At 34.0% G+C, this 16,265-nt stretch overlaps 1 long non-coding RNA gene across 3 annotated transcripts; it reads left to right on the top strand.

The window, feature by feature from the left end:
• Positions 1–2,832: 2,832 nt before the first annotated feature.
• LOC149797975 (uncharacterized) lies at positions 2,833–15,317 on the top strand. 3 transcript variants are annotated; one of them, XR_016421933.1, is made up of 4 exons: positions 2,833–2,995; positions 7,034–7,193; positions 8,869–8,917; positions 12,997–15,317. It is a non-coding gene; the product is annotated as an uncharacterized LOC149797975 (long non-coding RNA). The 3 variants fall into 3 exon arrangements; XR_016421932.1 differs by having other exon boundaries at positions 8,869–8,962; XR_016421934.1 differs by lacking the exon at positions 7,034–7,193 and having other exon boundaries at positions 2,834–2,995; positions 8,869–8,962.
• The last annotated feature ends 948 nt before the right edge of the window (positions 15,318–16,265 follow it).

The raw sequence follows: 16,265 nt of genomic DNA, 5'->3' as shown, positions 1-16,265 counted from the left end.
GACGTGCTTAGCCTAACGACTAAAAGAAAATTCACTGAAGATGTTATTGGGTATGGACTTTGGGGTAAAAGGATCTTCCAAACATTCTTTCGCAGCACTAAGACAATATAAGTCAAAACAAGGTTTGGTGTGAAATATTTAATTCTTTCTGCACATTTAAATGAATTAACATTGTATAAAGATAGAATACCTTACTCCATTTTCTCATATGTACTCTTCTATATTCATCTTAAGATGTTTTTGCTTACCGAAAAGCAAGATGTAGAACAAGGAATTTCGACCATTGTTTACATCTGCAAAATTAATATTAAATATATATGTGTGCATGCCTTTTCAGAAATCTGCGAATTTTCATTTGTATGTATTCCAATTTAGTTTTTAATAGCTTGTCTTGTTGGAGGTACAAATATGTACAGTGAAGATCAGCGTTACTATGCAATTTTATGAAGTTTCCTCGTGCGTAATGTTAGACTAGCCAATATGTATCGAAGAACATGAACGGGTTTGTTACAATCTCAACCACCTGAGACAAACTGATAAAGTATGACGATAGACAACAGCGTAACAACGCGTATGAATATCAACAACTCTAACGACAACAGAAACACTGGATATACAAAATGGAATAACAAGAAGGTTCCCCTGGTTAGAAACCTATCAAGAATGTTTGATCAGACACCCCAATGTTTGCCCCTTTTAAGGTTCCACGATTTCATGTGAAAAATCTCCAAAAACTTGGAGGAGTCAAAGTTGTCTACCTACTGAATTCCTGCAAACTTTTATCAGCACATGTAAATAAAGTTTAAACAAAAATAAATGTACTGAAACTGATTGGACATTTTCTGACACTAAAAGGTATAAAAGCTATATACCACATATTAATAATTTCAAATTTGCACTTTTGTGTGGTATGTTTATAGTATACGTATGTGTGCGTGTAAGTATGTCTAGGTAATTTAGTCTAGAGGTATATATGTTGGATGCACGACCCGTGAAACAAAACATGATATTGTAATATATATATATATATATATATATATATATATATATATATATATTGCTATGCCGCTACTTCATGTACCTTCGAATCAGCTGATTTTACCCACAACACGTTCTTGTAATCCAGCGTAGCCATTTTGAGATGTCCCCTCGTACATAACAATGCTCGTTACCCGTTCGCGTATTTTGTACAACAATACAAGATTTTAAAATTAAATTACCTGCACAACATTCAAAGATGAGAATAATATATTCGGGTAGGTTTGTCATGACTGATTATATTGTCTAATACTAGGTTAAATTCGAAGAATTAAAACACCGAGTTGTGTGTTACTGTCGTGCGGTCATGTTCCGTCAGCATGGTCGATTTGGATTGGCCGATCGATTGCAATACCCACCAATCAATGCTTTGTTTACCAGAATGCTTACACGTGCCAAACTTGTATATAAACAGCGTCGTTGTCCCAAGTCGGTGACAGATAGGGGTAGAAAGATAAAGTAGCAGGCGGATAGAGGAAAAGGGCTGGTTAAGATCTAGAACAAAGATTAAGTCAAGAAAAATGAGAGAGGTAATTCTTGCAGAAGGAAAATTTAATGTATGTAATTTTGAAGAACAATTTGGAACTTAGACTTTAAACTACAAGTTCCCAAAAGCAGACGAATTTTCTACACACGAATTTCGGAACCCAAATTATGATTCCGAAATTCAAAACTTATTGCCCACATTATATACGTTTAACACTCAGGCTTAGTTTGTAGTAAATTATGTTGGTTTTTAGCTAATCGAAATATATCCATTACAGTTTATCTACTGGTATAATTCTTTAAGTAAAAGTTGAATCTGTAAACTGGTAAAAAAGGTGTAGTTCTGTTTTACAGATGAGAATGTTTGAATAAATCTGTCCTGGATTTTTAATCTTTCTTTATTGTTGTTTTATCTCTATTGCTAAAGTCAGACGAACCCTTGTAGCTTCAAGGTCTGAAAAAGAAAGATAAAATCCCTGAGTAATTTTCCAGACCCATGAGGTTACAATATATATATATATATATATATATGTGTGTGTGTGTGCATGTGTGTGTGTGTGTGTGTGTGTACTTTATTAAATCTTGCACAAGTATATGCTATGTATGTACTGCATGTATACTTTTAAGTAGTCCCTGTATATTTTCTCTTATGTACTGTGCAAGTATATATTCACGTAAGTACTTCTTTATTGATAGCGTGAATCATGTATCTCTAGGTGTTTGTATTATTAACACAGCTACCATAACACAGCTACCATATTTGAGATCGAAAGAACGAACGGGGGGGGGGGATGGTGAGCTGCAAAGCCAAAATGAAAGGGCAAGGGCCTTCAGAGTTATGACGATAGGTTCAAGGCAAGCTCCCATTGTCTGAACTGGTTGGTTTAGTGTTTCATATTTTAGTATTTCTGAGGTTTGATTAAATCCTATTGTATGCTGGATATTTAAATCTTCATACCCCTTGCTGAGCCTCACGCAGATATCCGATATACATTTTTTGTACCGTACATGACATATGACATGTACCAGCATATAGATTTCACGAATTCATGCTATGTAAACCCTCGAGTCTCTGCGTAGATATGTTACGTCATAGAGTAATTCACATTCTACTGAGATATAATCATGACAAAATAGCAAATTATGGCCTACACAGCTACAAACAGATTTGGCCAAATGCTACTCAGTTTGATACATGAGTCAGATGACATTCATTTACAGGCATTACCTTTCGTAACGATTTATTTTATAACATCTAATTCATAAATTTCAATGAAAAAGCTTGGATGATTATGATAGGGGAGCACTTGGGATAATGGAGAAATCCTACCAGTCATTAAATATTCATTTATGCAAATATGCAAATGACTTTGTTGAAACGATGGTTTTCATTGGACATTGTGGTTTTTAGAAAATAACATTGACGTTGAGACTTGTGCTGCTAGAAATTTAGTATTATGTTATCAGACCGGTAGTGTATATACTTTAACCGTTATTAATAATTCATTGTACGTTTCATTTCGAAGCTGGTAATTGCATTTTATTTTGTTTACTATTACAATTTTTTAAGTACTATTTGAAATTAGACCGCCATTGGTGGCGTTATCAATTTTCGTGGATTCGTTGAATTGCAAGGTTATTTCGCTAGTGGTTGCCAAACTATCAGGGTTCCTTGAATCCATAAAAGCCTGGGGGAGGTGGCACCATCCCCTTCCCCAGGAACAGCTAGCAGGCTGCGGTGCAGTCAGAAAAAAGTGGCACATGCACAATTGTGCGAATGCTACTATAATTAAACTCAACAACAAAATAGTAGTTTTAGTTTTATTATTATTATTATTATAACCGTATCTATGAATTCTTCGTACGTTTATATTTTTCAATAGACACGTTTTTAAATTAGAACTGAAATTAAACGAAACAGTACGCCTCATACCCATTTATGACCGTTATCAGTTTTTGTGGTTTAGTAATAAGATCGCATTATTTTATCTGCACGGCAGGACTCGTAGTAGTATGTATACTGACAGCGTTACTAAGAAATAAGTTACATTTTATTTGGGTACTGGCAATTACATTTCTTTCCGAATAGAACACTTCTAAGTTTATTACCGTTATTAATTTTCGAGGACTGGTAAAAAAAAAAATCATTGAAAAACCCACAGGGGCTCGTATTGTTGTTTACAATGGACCTGTCATACATGTGCTATATTGTAGTTATTATATAGTACATTAGTCCGAGTTTCCTCTGACCCTTGCCTCCCCATTTTTGATATTTGGACAACATAAATAGTACATGTATGACAGGTCAGTTGTAAGTAACGATACGAGACCCTGTGGAAAAACCAATATGATGTGGCCTAGCTTCCGACGATACTGGTTCTGTGGTATCTCGATATTTGAACTTTTCAGTATTTATTTTATCTATTGCACCACATATTGTGTACTTATATATACCACATGACCATAGGTTACTAGTTCTAAATCACCAGTTTATTTTGGGAAAATGTCAGGATTGCTGATGCGTACACTATTTGATAAGTAAACCCATGAATACTACTGTTTCAAAATAATATCCTTAACCTATGTTCTCAGATAGAATCAATATCTTCTTAAAATTTCTATCACTTTAACAAAATGTTTAGCCTGTTGTCTGATAATGTTATACAAGAGTTAGATCATATGATTACTGTGATGGTCAAGGACTAGGAAATCGAATCTATGGTAGCAAATAAGAATCAAAATGTGAAGCATGTTAATGCCGTTTTTTGGTGGCTTTCGCATTTAACAGGCGTTGACTTGAAAGCTGCATTGTACACGATTTATTACTTTCCATTGGAACACCGTTTGTTGTTCAAACAGTCTTAGGTTGATGTGTACTTTCATCCTCATATTGATTGTTCATTCTCAGCAACAATCACAGAGAAACTTCAGTCATCGTGGGTGGTTATTTACAAATGCATTTCTTTAATTCTTTCTTATAAGTTTCTGTTGCTGTAGGGCACAGGTGGCATAATGAGTGCCATAGAAGTAGCATCCATTTTTCAAGTTGATTACACTTTGTGCAACACAATGATACATTAAATTTCTAGCATTAATACAAGTATATGCCATTATCAGATTATTGTTTTGTTGCTGGTCTTACTGCAATATCAGAGTAACTCCCCTTTTACAACTAGGACTGTACATAACGTCTGTTTATTGTTTGTTTCTCACAGCCATCTGATTTATAGTGGAAAATAAATTCATTTTAATACAAACAACAATAGACTTAAATTATATCTTGAGGGTCATTGTTTTTATTAACTTATTTGCTGATTGCAGACTTTATGACCTGAAATATCAAAGCACTCATGTATAGTAGATAACAGAAAATCAAAACAAAAGGAAAGAAATAATTCAAATTTTGAATCAGTTTAAATCAAAAACTGAATTGACTGAGTCTCATAAATTTTGTGACATAACTACACAAGTTTTAAGACCATTTTTGGTCTGCTTAAATGATAAATATCCATTATACAGCTTCATCACTCAAATGTATGTTACCTTAGTAGTTGTAAAGACTTTGCTGGGTCTATATACTGGTCCATATCTTCCCATATCCTATACGTACCAAAATCCATCCAAAAATCTCCTAAAACAAACATTTTACAACCTTGATGGTAATCATATTGATATTTTACAGTCAGCTGATCATTAACATCAAAAGTCTGTTCAACAGATGCATTAAGTTGAATGATAACTTTGTCAGTGCATATCCATATCTGGTGACAATAACAATCAGTACTGTTCGAGTTTTACATCTGCCTGTATATTATAGTTTGTGATTTAGATTTTTAACATAGCTATAAAACAATTTAAGTCATATCACTGTAATGTCTGCAGTGGCAGCTTATAATGATGTCTAGCGCTGGTTTATCATTCCCCAGACATGCAGCATCATCTTCGACCCAGTCACATTATCCTGACACCAGGCCGACCAGTCCTAACGATAACCTCTTGATACTGAGCACCAAGCAAGGCAGCTGTTATTACCATTTTTTGACGTCTTTGGTATGACTCAGTTGTGGTTTGAATCCATGACCTTCCACATCCGAGGCGGACGCTCTAACCACTTGGCCACTGGGGCGGTCACCTGTATATTATATAATGTATGTACTCGTAAATTTTGTGATAGTGACATGATTAGTTCATTCTGTCACTTTATTTTTTCTGTGACACTAATAGGTCGAGCATAAAGTATGTATTCATTGAGTGGAGGTGGGAGGTGTTGAAAAAAATTCAAAAAGCATTAGCCTGTGTATGTGGCAGGGTAACTGCTAAGCATGTTCTGCAGCGATAGGAGTCAATATTCCTTGATAACTGTGATGTTTATGAAGACTAGTCAAGTCAGAAACATAACTAGCAGATGAGTTAGATGCAAAGTGGCTGGTATGCCATGTCAGGCAGAGTCAATATCTGCTTAGAATTATGAAGTGTGATATGTTGTAGTTTTATTACACATGGTGCACTTTGCAGAAATTTTTTCCTCTTCATTTTCTGGCATGACCAGTTATTTTATCTCATGATTCCGACAGATTATGCATTCCAGACCCTGGTGCCTCATGCGAATTTGTGAGGCCATACCTTGCCAGACTGGGACAGTATTGTACTTGGATAGGCACATTGATTGCCTTTTTGACACCTATTGTCCTTTACTTTTATAAAAGTGAGATTCAGAAGCATGTCTTAAATTAATTGCTCATCCTAAGCCATCATGAAATGTCACATGATCGCACACACCTTACAAAAATTGTCACCTGAGAAAAGAACTGTTATGGTTCATGATTTTGATGATATCGAAGCTGATGATAAAAATTTGAGGTCCAGTCATTCCAAATGATGATAAGGCTGATAATATTCCAATTTTCCAAAGTTGATATAAAAATTCTAGTCACTGATATTTGACTATTAACGTTAAGGTCAACTAAATATTAGCTGCTGTCACTTGTTTAAAACTATTATTAGAGATAAATATTTACATTTGCTGTAGAAAAGCATTGGTTACGATTTCTGTAAAATTCAACCTTTGTATCACTATTATAGTTAATGTTAATACTTTCCTACTTTCATTTTCAAAGTTTGTTTTACATGGTATTAATTTAAACCGCTGCTTATTTTTAATGACTACTAATAACTTCATCTTTTAAAATTCAATTGTCCCATCTATTCTTGGAAAGGGGGTGGTGACTCAGCAATGTACTTACGCAAGGGTGGATACAAAATGTATGATTTGCAATGAGTAATGGAAAAGGGGTAAAAAAATCACCAATTGTTTGCATACGTGCTTTATGGACAACCCTTAACATCATATCAGAATATTATTATTGCCAGCGTAACTGTTCATGGGTAAAGTTGTTGGATCGATGAAATGTTTTAACAGCTGACCATAATGTCATTATAGTTCATTTGTGCTTGAAATATAATTCTTCATTATAACTTTTTTCTCTTTTTTTGTTAACTTTGTTTGCAGATTAGTGTAGATTTCAGCTGATTTTGGTAATTATATGGACTTTTACAAATGGGCCTTGTCACCTGATAGTCGAAAAGATGTTCACATGACCATTCCTCTGACAAACGTGTGTAGATGAGTCAGCGGCTAAGGACAAGCTGAGAAATGTGATGCTAAAAAGGTATATTTTCCATTTGATATATCTATGATGACTTGTATAAGCATCCATACTAGAAGTATGGGTGTGACTGACTATCCCATATTCTGCATAAGACATTAAAAGCTATCTGAAGTTGTCTGCCACATCTCATAACATATATGCTATACATTAATGTGTGAAAGGGAAATATTATTTATTTTGTAATAGAGTGGGAACATTTTAATTTGTCCTAAAAAAATGGTACATTTTCCGTTCCTTAAGCAATGGATCGGCATTTTGAATTATGTATTATTTTTAACATTAACATGAAAAATGTGCAATATTTTTGTGGTTACTTCAATACACTAAATGGTTTAACCTTCTGTGAGCAACAATTAATAATTTTTCTAGATTAAACACATTAATTCCATTATGTCTTAGATATTTCACTTTGAATTGTTCGCATGTAAATATAAGTTATTGCACACGTATTGTATTATTATGTGCAGTATTAATTTTAATCTTTATTGGGTGGGATATTCGTAGTGATGATTTAGTATCATTTAATACTCAGCTTTACATGATGGGTAAGCTGATGAGCTTGAATGTTCTAGTATATTGATAGTCTCTGTATCACAAGTAGAGCAAACTTTTCCCTAAAGTTCGGAGTGAAAGCAATTTTACATTGTAGGTAATAAGTACAGAGAGAGAGAGAGAGAGAGAGAGAGAGTTCACAGGCACTGGCCAAACTGAAAAACAACTTTGTATGATGTATCCCAAAATATTAACATCTAACAAATAATCTTACAAATGCCAGTCAAGAAAATATATCATGTGTTAATTCTACCAGAGACAAAGAACTCTTTCGTCCTATGTCCAGAAAGCTTAGAAATAGATAATATTGTAATAAGTCCCAGATGAAATCAAAGCAGAAAGTATTGTGATAAAACTTCATGCAGCAACACAGCTTTGATTCAAAAAGATGCTTTATCACTGACTGTGCACAGCTTCTAACTTAGACAACTGTACTAAGCGACACTGTTACAAAGAGTAACTAAAATGCCTTCCAGTCAGTAAACAAACCGCTTCGGTGGCCTAGTGGTTAGAGCGTCCGCCTCGGATGCGGGAGGCCGTGTGTTCGATCCCCAGCCGAGTCATACCAAAGACTTGCAAAAATGGTGCTAACATCTGCCTCGCTTGGCGCTCAGCATTAGGAGGTTAATGTTAGGACTGGTATGCCTGGTGTCAGGATAATGTGACTGGGTGGGACATCATGCTACATGTCTGTATCATGATGCCCCAGTGCTAGACATCACTTTAAACTGCCGCACTGCAGACATTGTAGCGATATGACTGAAAAATTGTTAAAGCTACATTAAAAATCCAAGTCTCACACATGCACCAGTCAATAAAGAAACAATATGATTACACTGTTGAGCCAGCAGGAGGGGGTGGGGTATACGTTAAGAAAGGTAGGGACTAAATTCTGAGTACTGACTTAATGTTAACTCAGATGTAAATATTAATCACCTAGATTTTATGATAGTTACAAATAGACTTAGTACCTCTTTATGCAATTAAATGTGACCTCTGCTTTCTGTTGGTGAAATAAATTATGTAAGATGGGTATGTTTTGATTCCTTTTTGTTTCCATCAGTGGTATACAAGGTGTTCAGACATCTAATGCAAAATGTTTCTTGTTCTTTCATTTGTTCAGTGATCCAATAAAGGCAGTGGGCAATTCCAGAAGGATTACATCATCAAAGGTAAAGGGAAATGCTGCGTTACCAGATTACATTAGATTTTTTTGGGTAAGTTAATCAGAATGACGAATGTTGTTGATGTTGTTGTTGTACGGTTTAATGCCATTTTTCAGCACACGATAGGCTATACATGGCGGCCAGTATTAATGGTGGAGGAAGAACCCGGAAAATCCCCGGAAAGAACCACCGACCCTCGAGAAGCTGCTGGCAAACTTTCTCACATACCCACATTGGCCAAATCTGAGACTCGAACCCATGCAGACAGAGGTGAGATGGCAGTGATCTGTAACGGAGAGTGCTTTAGACCACTCGGCCACTCAGGGGCCCCCGACAAATGTTGATTTGGATGTTAAGATTTTTGTTTCTTGAGCACACTGGATACTACACACTTTCACTGCAATCATTCCGGTTCAGTTGTATGGATAATACTCCAATTTCATGTATTTGAATGCAGTTAAAGCGAGTTTTGATCTGAATTTAGATTATACAAGTTAGAGGCATAATTTGTCTCAATAGCAATGTAATGAGCATTGTTGACAGTACTTTGGCTTAGTTTACTATTTTAACATCAATTTTTATAGTTTAAGCTGCTGAAAAAAATTAGTTCAGTTTATCAGTGTTAAATGTTGCTTCATTTCAAGGTATATATTTATGAGATATTTTTTTCTTCTCGGTATTATATAATCAGATAATTAAACTAACATATGAACAATCTACTACATTTCGCAGCAATTTAGAGAGAAAATTGTGGTGGTTCTAATAAATGGATGATCTATTTTGAACTTATACATTATTGTTAGTGCAGAGGCTTCATTGTCTATCAATATTACTATAAATTAGTGCTACTTGCCTATTAATAATAACTGTATATATTGGACACAAATTTTTCATGTACTAGAACTTATGGTGAAACTTTTTACACCTAGGTCATATGTTCCAAGACTTAAAAAATGAAATAAATTTGTGCTTAATTTGTACCCCCATGGTGCATTAAAATTTATAAACAAAACACTTATTTGATAATAAAATGAAAGAAATTAACGTTGTATTGTTATCAATTAACATTGTATTGTTATCACTTAGTCCTCTCTTTTTTCCATCGTGAGCATTAAAGAAAATGTATCCACACACTCCAAATATGCAGCAGAGACATGAATGATTGCTTGAAGGTATGTGCCATTCACTCATGACACAGTGTTATGTGCAAAATAACCAGGATTGTATTATATCCAGTTCCTGCCTCGCTTGGCGCTCAGCATTAAGAGGTTAGTGTTAGGACTGGTCGGCCTGCTGTCAGGATAATGTGACTGGGTGGGACATCATGCTACATGTCTGCGGCATGATGCCCCAGTGTTAGACATCACTATAAACTGCCACATTGCAGACATCGTAGCGATATGACTGAAAAATTGTTAAAGCTACGTGTATAAAATAATTCAAATCAAATCAAATTCAAATTATATCCAGTTCAATTATATGGCAGTATCTTGCAAATAAAAATCATTATTTGTCATTTTGCCAGCAGGATATTGAAGACAAAGGTTATTTTTTTGTTGCAAAGCAAGCTGACCTTGGAAGCCAACTTTGGATACTTTTAAGCCGATTATTTTTTAAAGGATATCAATATAAAGGTTATTTTTTTCAAAGCAAGCCGACTTTGGATTCTTTTAAGTGTTCTGATTATATATATATATATATATATATATATATATATATATATATATATATATACACACACAAAGTCGGCCCACATAAGGAAACTACTTTGCTTCTATTTGACCAGTTTTCACAGGAATTTTGGAAATAAATTGAAATAATGAAACAATTTCTAAAGGACATAATATAGTACTTCATGCATGGACATCGATGATCTAGGGTCACCTAGATGATTTGGAGAAAATAAAATCATTTGATGAATTCATGAAGCCCAGAAGAGTAGATGATTTTGCAGACAATATGATCATTAACATGGATGAAATTCCACTGTGGTTTGATCTCATTCCTGGATGGACTGTCAATAAGATGGTGGTTGAAAGTGTGAGAATTAGCATGACTGGTGCAGATCTTAAATAAAATGACTTTAGTCCATGCAGTTTCCGCTTATTAGGAGATGTGTTGTGTCCAACAATACATTTTCACTGTATGACAAAACTAAAAAGATATTCATGCACTGAAGGAATGGATCATATATGTGCAGGAGAAGGGCTGGGTTGTTGAGATGATGCTGCAATGGATTAAACAAAAGTACAGTTTTATAATTTTTTAAATAAAAATTTAAGTTGGAGTGCATTTTCCGACATGTAATTTTCAAATGATTTAAAACGTGCCCACAACTTAAGACTGGAAAAGAAACAATGTGTCCCAGAACATACAGTGCAGAAAAATGTACATTCAGAATTAATTTATGGTGTCTCAACATATACGGTAAATATGGTAGATATAAGTATTTATGAATAACAAACTGTTGATTGAGTTGCATAGCTAAATGAAAGTGAAACTGCCATAATGCTTCCATGCTCTTACGTACAAATATTGATACTATTGTCACTGTATGAATTGTTTGCTAGTCATTTAAAGAGTGATATATTAATTTCATGATCTTTATATTATTATTTGGCAGCATAAAATTGATTTTCAACAAACATTGATGCAGTTCACTAAGCTCTATAACTGTTAGAGATTTCACCAAAATGTTTCCAAAAGTGAAGAAAAAAAGTTGCTGCAATTATACTGCAGAAAAAAATGTTTTTCCTTTTCTTGATGAGATCCACACCTAAATCTATTAACATAACAATTCCTAATAGTAACATTTCATCTGAAATGTTAATTGCCATAACTTTTTTTAAATATGATATTTTTGAAAGGAAAACTATTCTGGAATGATATGGAAAAAATCTTTTAAATTGATTCATTCCTTCCATAGAAATTCAGAAAAAAAGAAATTCATTTTCTGTTTGCTAAATAAAATAATTCTTACTTCGTTCTCATTATTTTCACCTGTCCATTCCTCCTTTCTGGGAAATACATATAAAATCTATGTTATGGTTTTAACCAAGACAAGTAAATCGCAGTCAAGGGGTTACATTGGGGAGTCCAAACCCCAACGTATATTATTTATCTCACCCAATATTTTCCTTTAAAGCAAAAAGAACTCTTCACTAGTGTTGTTGTTGTTGTTGTAGGGTTTAACGCCATTTTTCAGAACATGATAGGCTATACATGGCGGCCAATATTAATGGTGGAGGAAGAACCAGGGAAAACCCATAGAAAGAACCACCGACCCACGAGAAGCTACTGGCAAGCTTTCCCACATACCCACATTGGCTGAATCCGAGACTCGAACCCACACAGACAGAGGTGAGATGGCAGTGATCCGTAATGGAGAGCGCTTTAGACCACTCGGCCACTCTTCACTAGTGTAATATAGTTCATGTGCAAATGTTTACATGTGGCTCATTAATGCAAATATGTTAATGAAGGCTGTGGTGTGACCATTGCCTCCCAGTTACACAGGTTATTAGCATGAGCAAAGAAAAATAACATAAAACGTCACATAGTAATCAGGTATTATCACATTTAATACATGGATGTTATATGAAATTGACAATAAATAACTAATATTTATTACAAGAAACTTTAATTTTCATCAGTTTCAATTTTGAAAAGTTATATTGTAAATAATGAAACGATACTGGCTACTCAGCACTACTGTAGTTATACTTAGTACAAACTGTAACGAAGAGTAATATCTTGCTTTAGATTATTCATTGGTAATTAGAGATCTGTGTCACTATCGTATTTAACTCTCCTTTTCTTTATAGGAGGTGAAACTGTTTGTGACATACTTATGTTGTCCATAGTATTAATTGTAAAATTACCCCTACGTATAAAAGACCCTCCAAATACGGACCCTAGTGGATAAACATGTGCTAAAACTTTCAAGTTCACGGATTCTTTGAAAATGTATTCTTCTGTCTTGGAAATATTGCAAGTAATACAGTGAAAGTTGCTTATGGATTAATGATTCCTTCTGGCTGCTAAGTGCATTATTTGTCATTAAATATTGTAGGTTTATCTTTCAGATCCAGTGATGAATATCATTCTCATGATTGAGAAGAACAAGGTTATGCTCCACTGAAATCCATGTACCTGCTACAGATTGCAGATTTACACAGAGAATGCAACCTCTGCCTCGTCTGTCAAAGCACAAGCAGAATTTGTCAGTCTTCAACAGCACAAATTATCAAGAATCACCAATTATTAGTAAACATGTTATTTGTATTGCTAACTCAGTATACAGTAATACTGAAAGGGATGTACATTTCTGACCACACTTTCTGCTGTTTCCATGATTTTACTCATAAAAATCAGTACTGGTTTACTCATGTTAAAATTTTGCTCTGTTGCAAGAGCAATTAATAGAGCTCCACTTTTCATTATTGTTTACCTTTCTTGTTTAGCAAAGGCATCTGCTCCAACTGTATTTTACATGATTGTGTTATTGAGTAATGGTTAAGATGTTGCTTATTATTTCAGCTTGGTAAAAAATGTAAGTGAAATGTAAAAAGCATATTACAGATTGCTTCTGATTGCTGATTAAACTTAAATGATGGCAGCCAGATTAATTGCTATTCCATTAAATCATACATGGGACCCAGGAAGGCACTTTCAAAGTGGGATACTCACCCATTGATGCAGTATAGAATTTTCTTATCATTTAAATATGAAATATGTGAAATCAATGTACATATATTTTTTTTTAAACTGCCTTCCCTGGGTACTATGTATGTTCAAATGGAACAGCCCTAAAAGCAAAGCTTAAAAATATGGAACATGTAGTAAATAAGCTAAAATTGAATGAATCTTGGTGGGGGGAGCTCCACTATTTAAATAATTAGATTATCATGTGTGCATGCTTTATATCTTGTACTTGTGTCAGTAATTGGCTTAAAGCACTAAATATGTATATATGTTCATAAATATATGAAACATGAACTGGCATCAAACCATGGGCAATAATTGTTGTCCAAAGAGTATTCACGTAAAATATTTTGGTGGCTATCTGGGTAGAAAGTAGTTGCCTATGGGCACAAAACGGTGGGTAGTGGATGTGTTCCTCCTGTCAAGTAACAAAGTGAACAATATGTACATGCATGATAGAATGTTGCCTTTGCAACAGTAAACCACTTTTGGATACCATAAATTTCATTTATTGATTTTCTAGAAAAACGACATCCAAATGACCAATGTTTTGTGGTGAAAATTTAGTCTGATGAATTTCCCAGAAAAATTGTTCTTTTGGTAACAAAAATCCATTGTGTATAAAACATGTACACTGTTGTTTCATAATTTACTTACCTAGTTTAACATGTTTTGAAATGTATATATTTTCTGTATTCAGTCCAAACATTGTCATTGAGATTTTCTAATTGTCTAATTGTGACTGCAAGTCATTTGCAATTGCAAATTGTACCGTTCTCTAATGTAAGAGTACAGTATACATGTTAAGTGTTTCACCTGAACTTTTTAAATAATGGTACAATGTACCTCTGCAAACAAAATATGTGGGTGCAGATGAAAATTACTGAAGTACATTCCTTGTAAGTGTAAATTTTCTTTTCAGTAAGTATACAGTATTTGGCTTTTAATAGCTTTATAGACTTTAAATCTCTACACAGTAATGTAGTGAAAGTTACACTGAGTGTTTGCAAATGAATAATTGAGGAATTAAGCTTTAAAAAATGTATACCCGATAAATGCAGAAGCTGTACTCCAGTTTTACCATTAGAAATATTTAGAATTGGCTTTTTGTCACAGCCACCATTATTTGGCTTCCCTGGACACTGAAAGGCTTTTTCCCAGCCTACAAATGCCTACCATGTCTGTCCTTTAGGTCTACAACAGTGATTTAAATGAATGACAGGTTGTACTGCATTCTTCATAATTTGCTACCATTTTATTCAGTATATGCTTTAATAATGTTTTCAGATAGGTAAGATGCTGTACATAAAAGATGTCCTGCTTTTCAAAATCTTTTTACCAGTCTCCCACCTCCATTGACCCCCATTGTGTCCCAAACGTTTTTCAAGAATTTACACACCTGGACAGCTTCTGACGAGTGTATAAGTTATACTGTGATTTGTAAACACCATTAATTTCATTGTAACTATAATTAAAATTTATATACTAAGAAGTTGCATTTTTGGTGCTTGAGTTTTTGCATTTAAATAAAGACTTGTTTCACATGTTAAGAGGCCTTGTAATAAGTATTAAGGAAAGAAATGAAAAAAATGGCAATGTCTTTTTTTATTGCATGATTTCAAATTCATTTTGTATTCAGATATTGTGGTCTTTAATGTTTCTGTGTGAAATAAACAAAATTAATAAAACATTTAACATCATACATTTCTTTTATTACTTGCATGCACATAAGACCATACTTTTAGGCCACACATTGTCATAATTCTAAGCATCCACAATTCGTTTCTTCAAATAGGAAAATAATTGAATCAAAAGAAATTATTTTATTTGACTTCTGTTTCCGTCCTAGATTGTATATCTACTGTCTTCTCACAATTACCTTCTCACAATTATCAAATGTATTTTTATCATTAAAATTAAAAGCAGTATTATTCCCTATATATAAAGTGCACAGGCCAAGACATAAAATTAATAATGGGAAATGATAAGGCAAAATATTTATTTTCCTTTTGTTAAATTATTTTCCATTTCAGGAGGTGTATGTATGTGTGCGTATATATATATATATATATATATATATATATATATATATATATATATATATATATATATATATATTACAAGACTACTATTTTCTCAGACTGCCCTGGTGGTCTGGTTGCCCAGTGTCAGGGTAATGTGACCAAGAGGGATATCATGTCACATGTCTACATCATGATGCCCCAATGCTTGACACCACTATAAACAGGCCCCTGGTGGCTGATTGCTGTAAGACATCACAAGCTCTGGGTTTATACACTCTCATTAATATTGCCAACACGTAAGGCCCATAAAGCTAAAGAAACCCGAATAACTCACAGAAACCTGGGTAACTGTCATTATATTCCATCGCTATTCAATTCCTACATTTATATCATAGGAATTATGGTGCATAAAGGGTTCTGAATTAATTGGAGTGAGATCCTCAGCTGATTTCTTTACCTTCTCGCATATCATTCTACTATTATTGTTTCTATTCCCACCCCACCCCAACCAGCACTTCATAGACAGAATAATTTCTTGCATTATGTTTGTTTGGTAGTTGGCATGCATGACTATAAAAAAAATTTCCCATGCTAAATTCACAGAGAATAATTGCATTTGGTTTTTT

The sequence above is a fragment of the Sinohyriopsis cumingii genome, chromosome 6 (genome assembly GCF_028554795.1).
Source record: "Sinohyriopsis cumingii isolate HCF-2022 chromosome 6, ASM2855479v2, whole genome shotgun sequence".
Lineage (NCBI taxonomy): Eukaryota > Metazoa > Mollusca > Bivalvia > Unionida > Unionidae > Sinohyriopsis > Sinohyriopsis cumingii.
The sequence above is the reverse complement of the archived record's forward strand: the minus strand, read 5'-3'. Positions and strand labels throughout refer to the sequence as shown.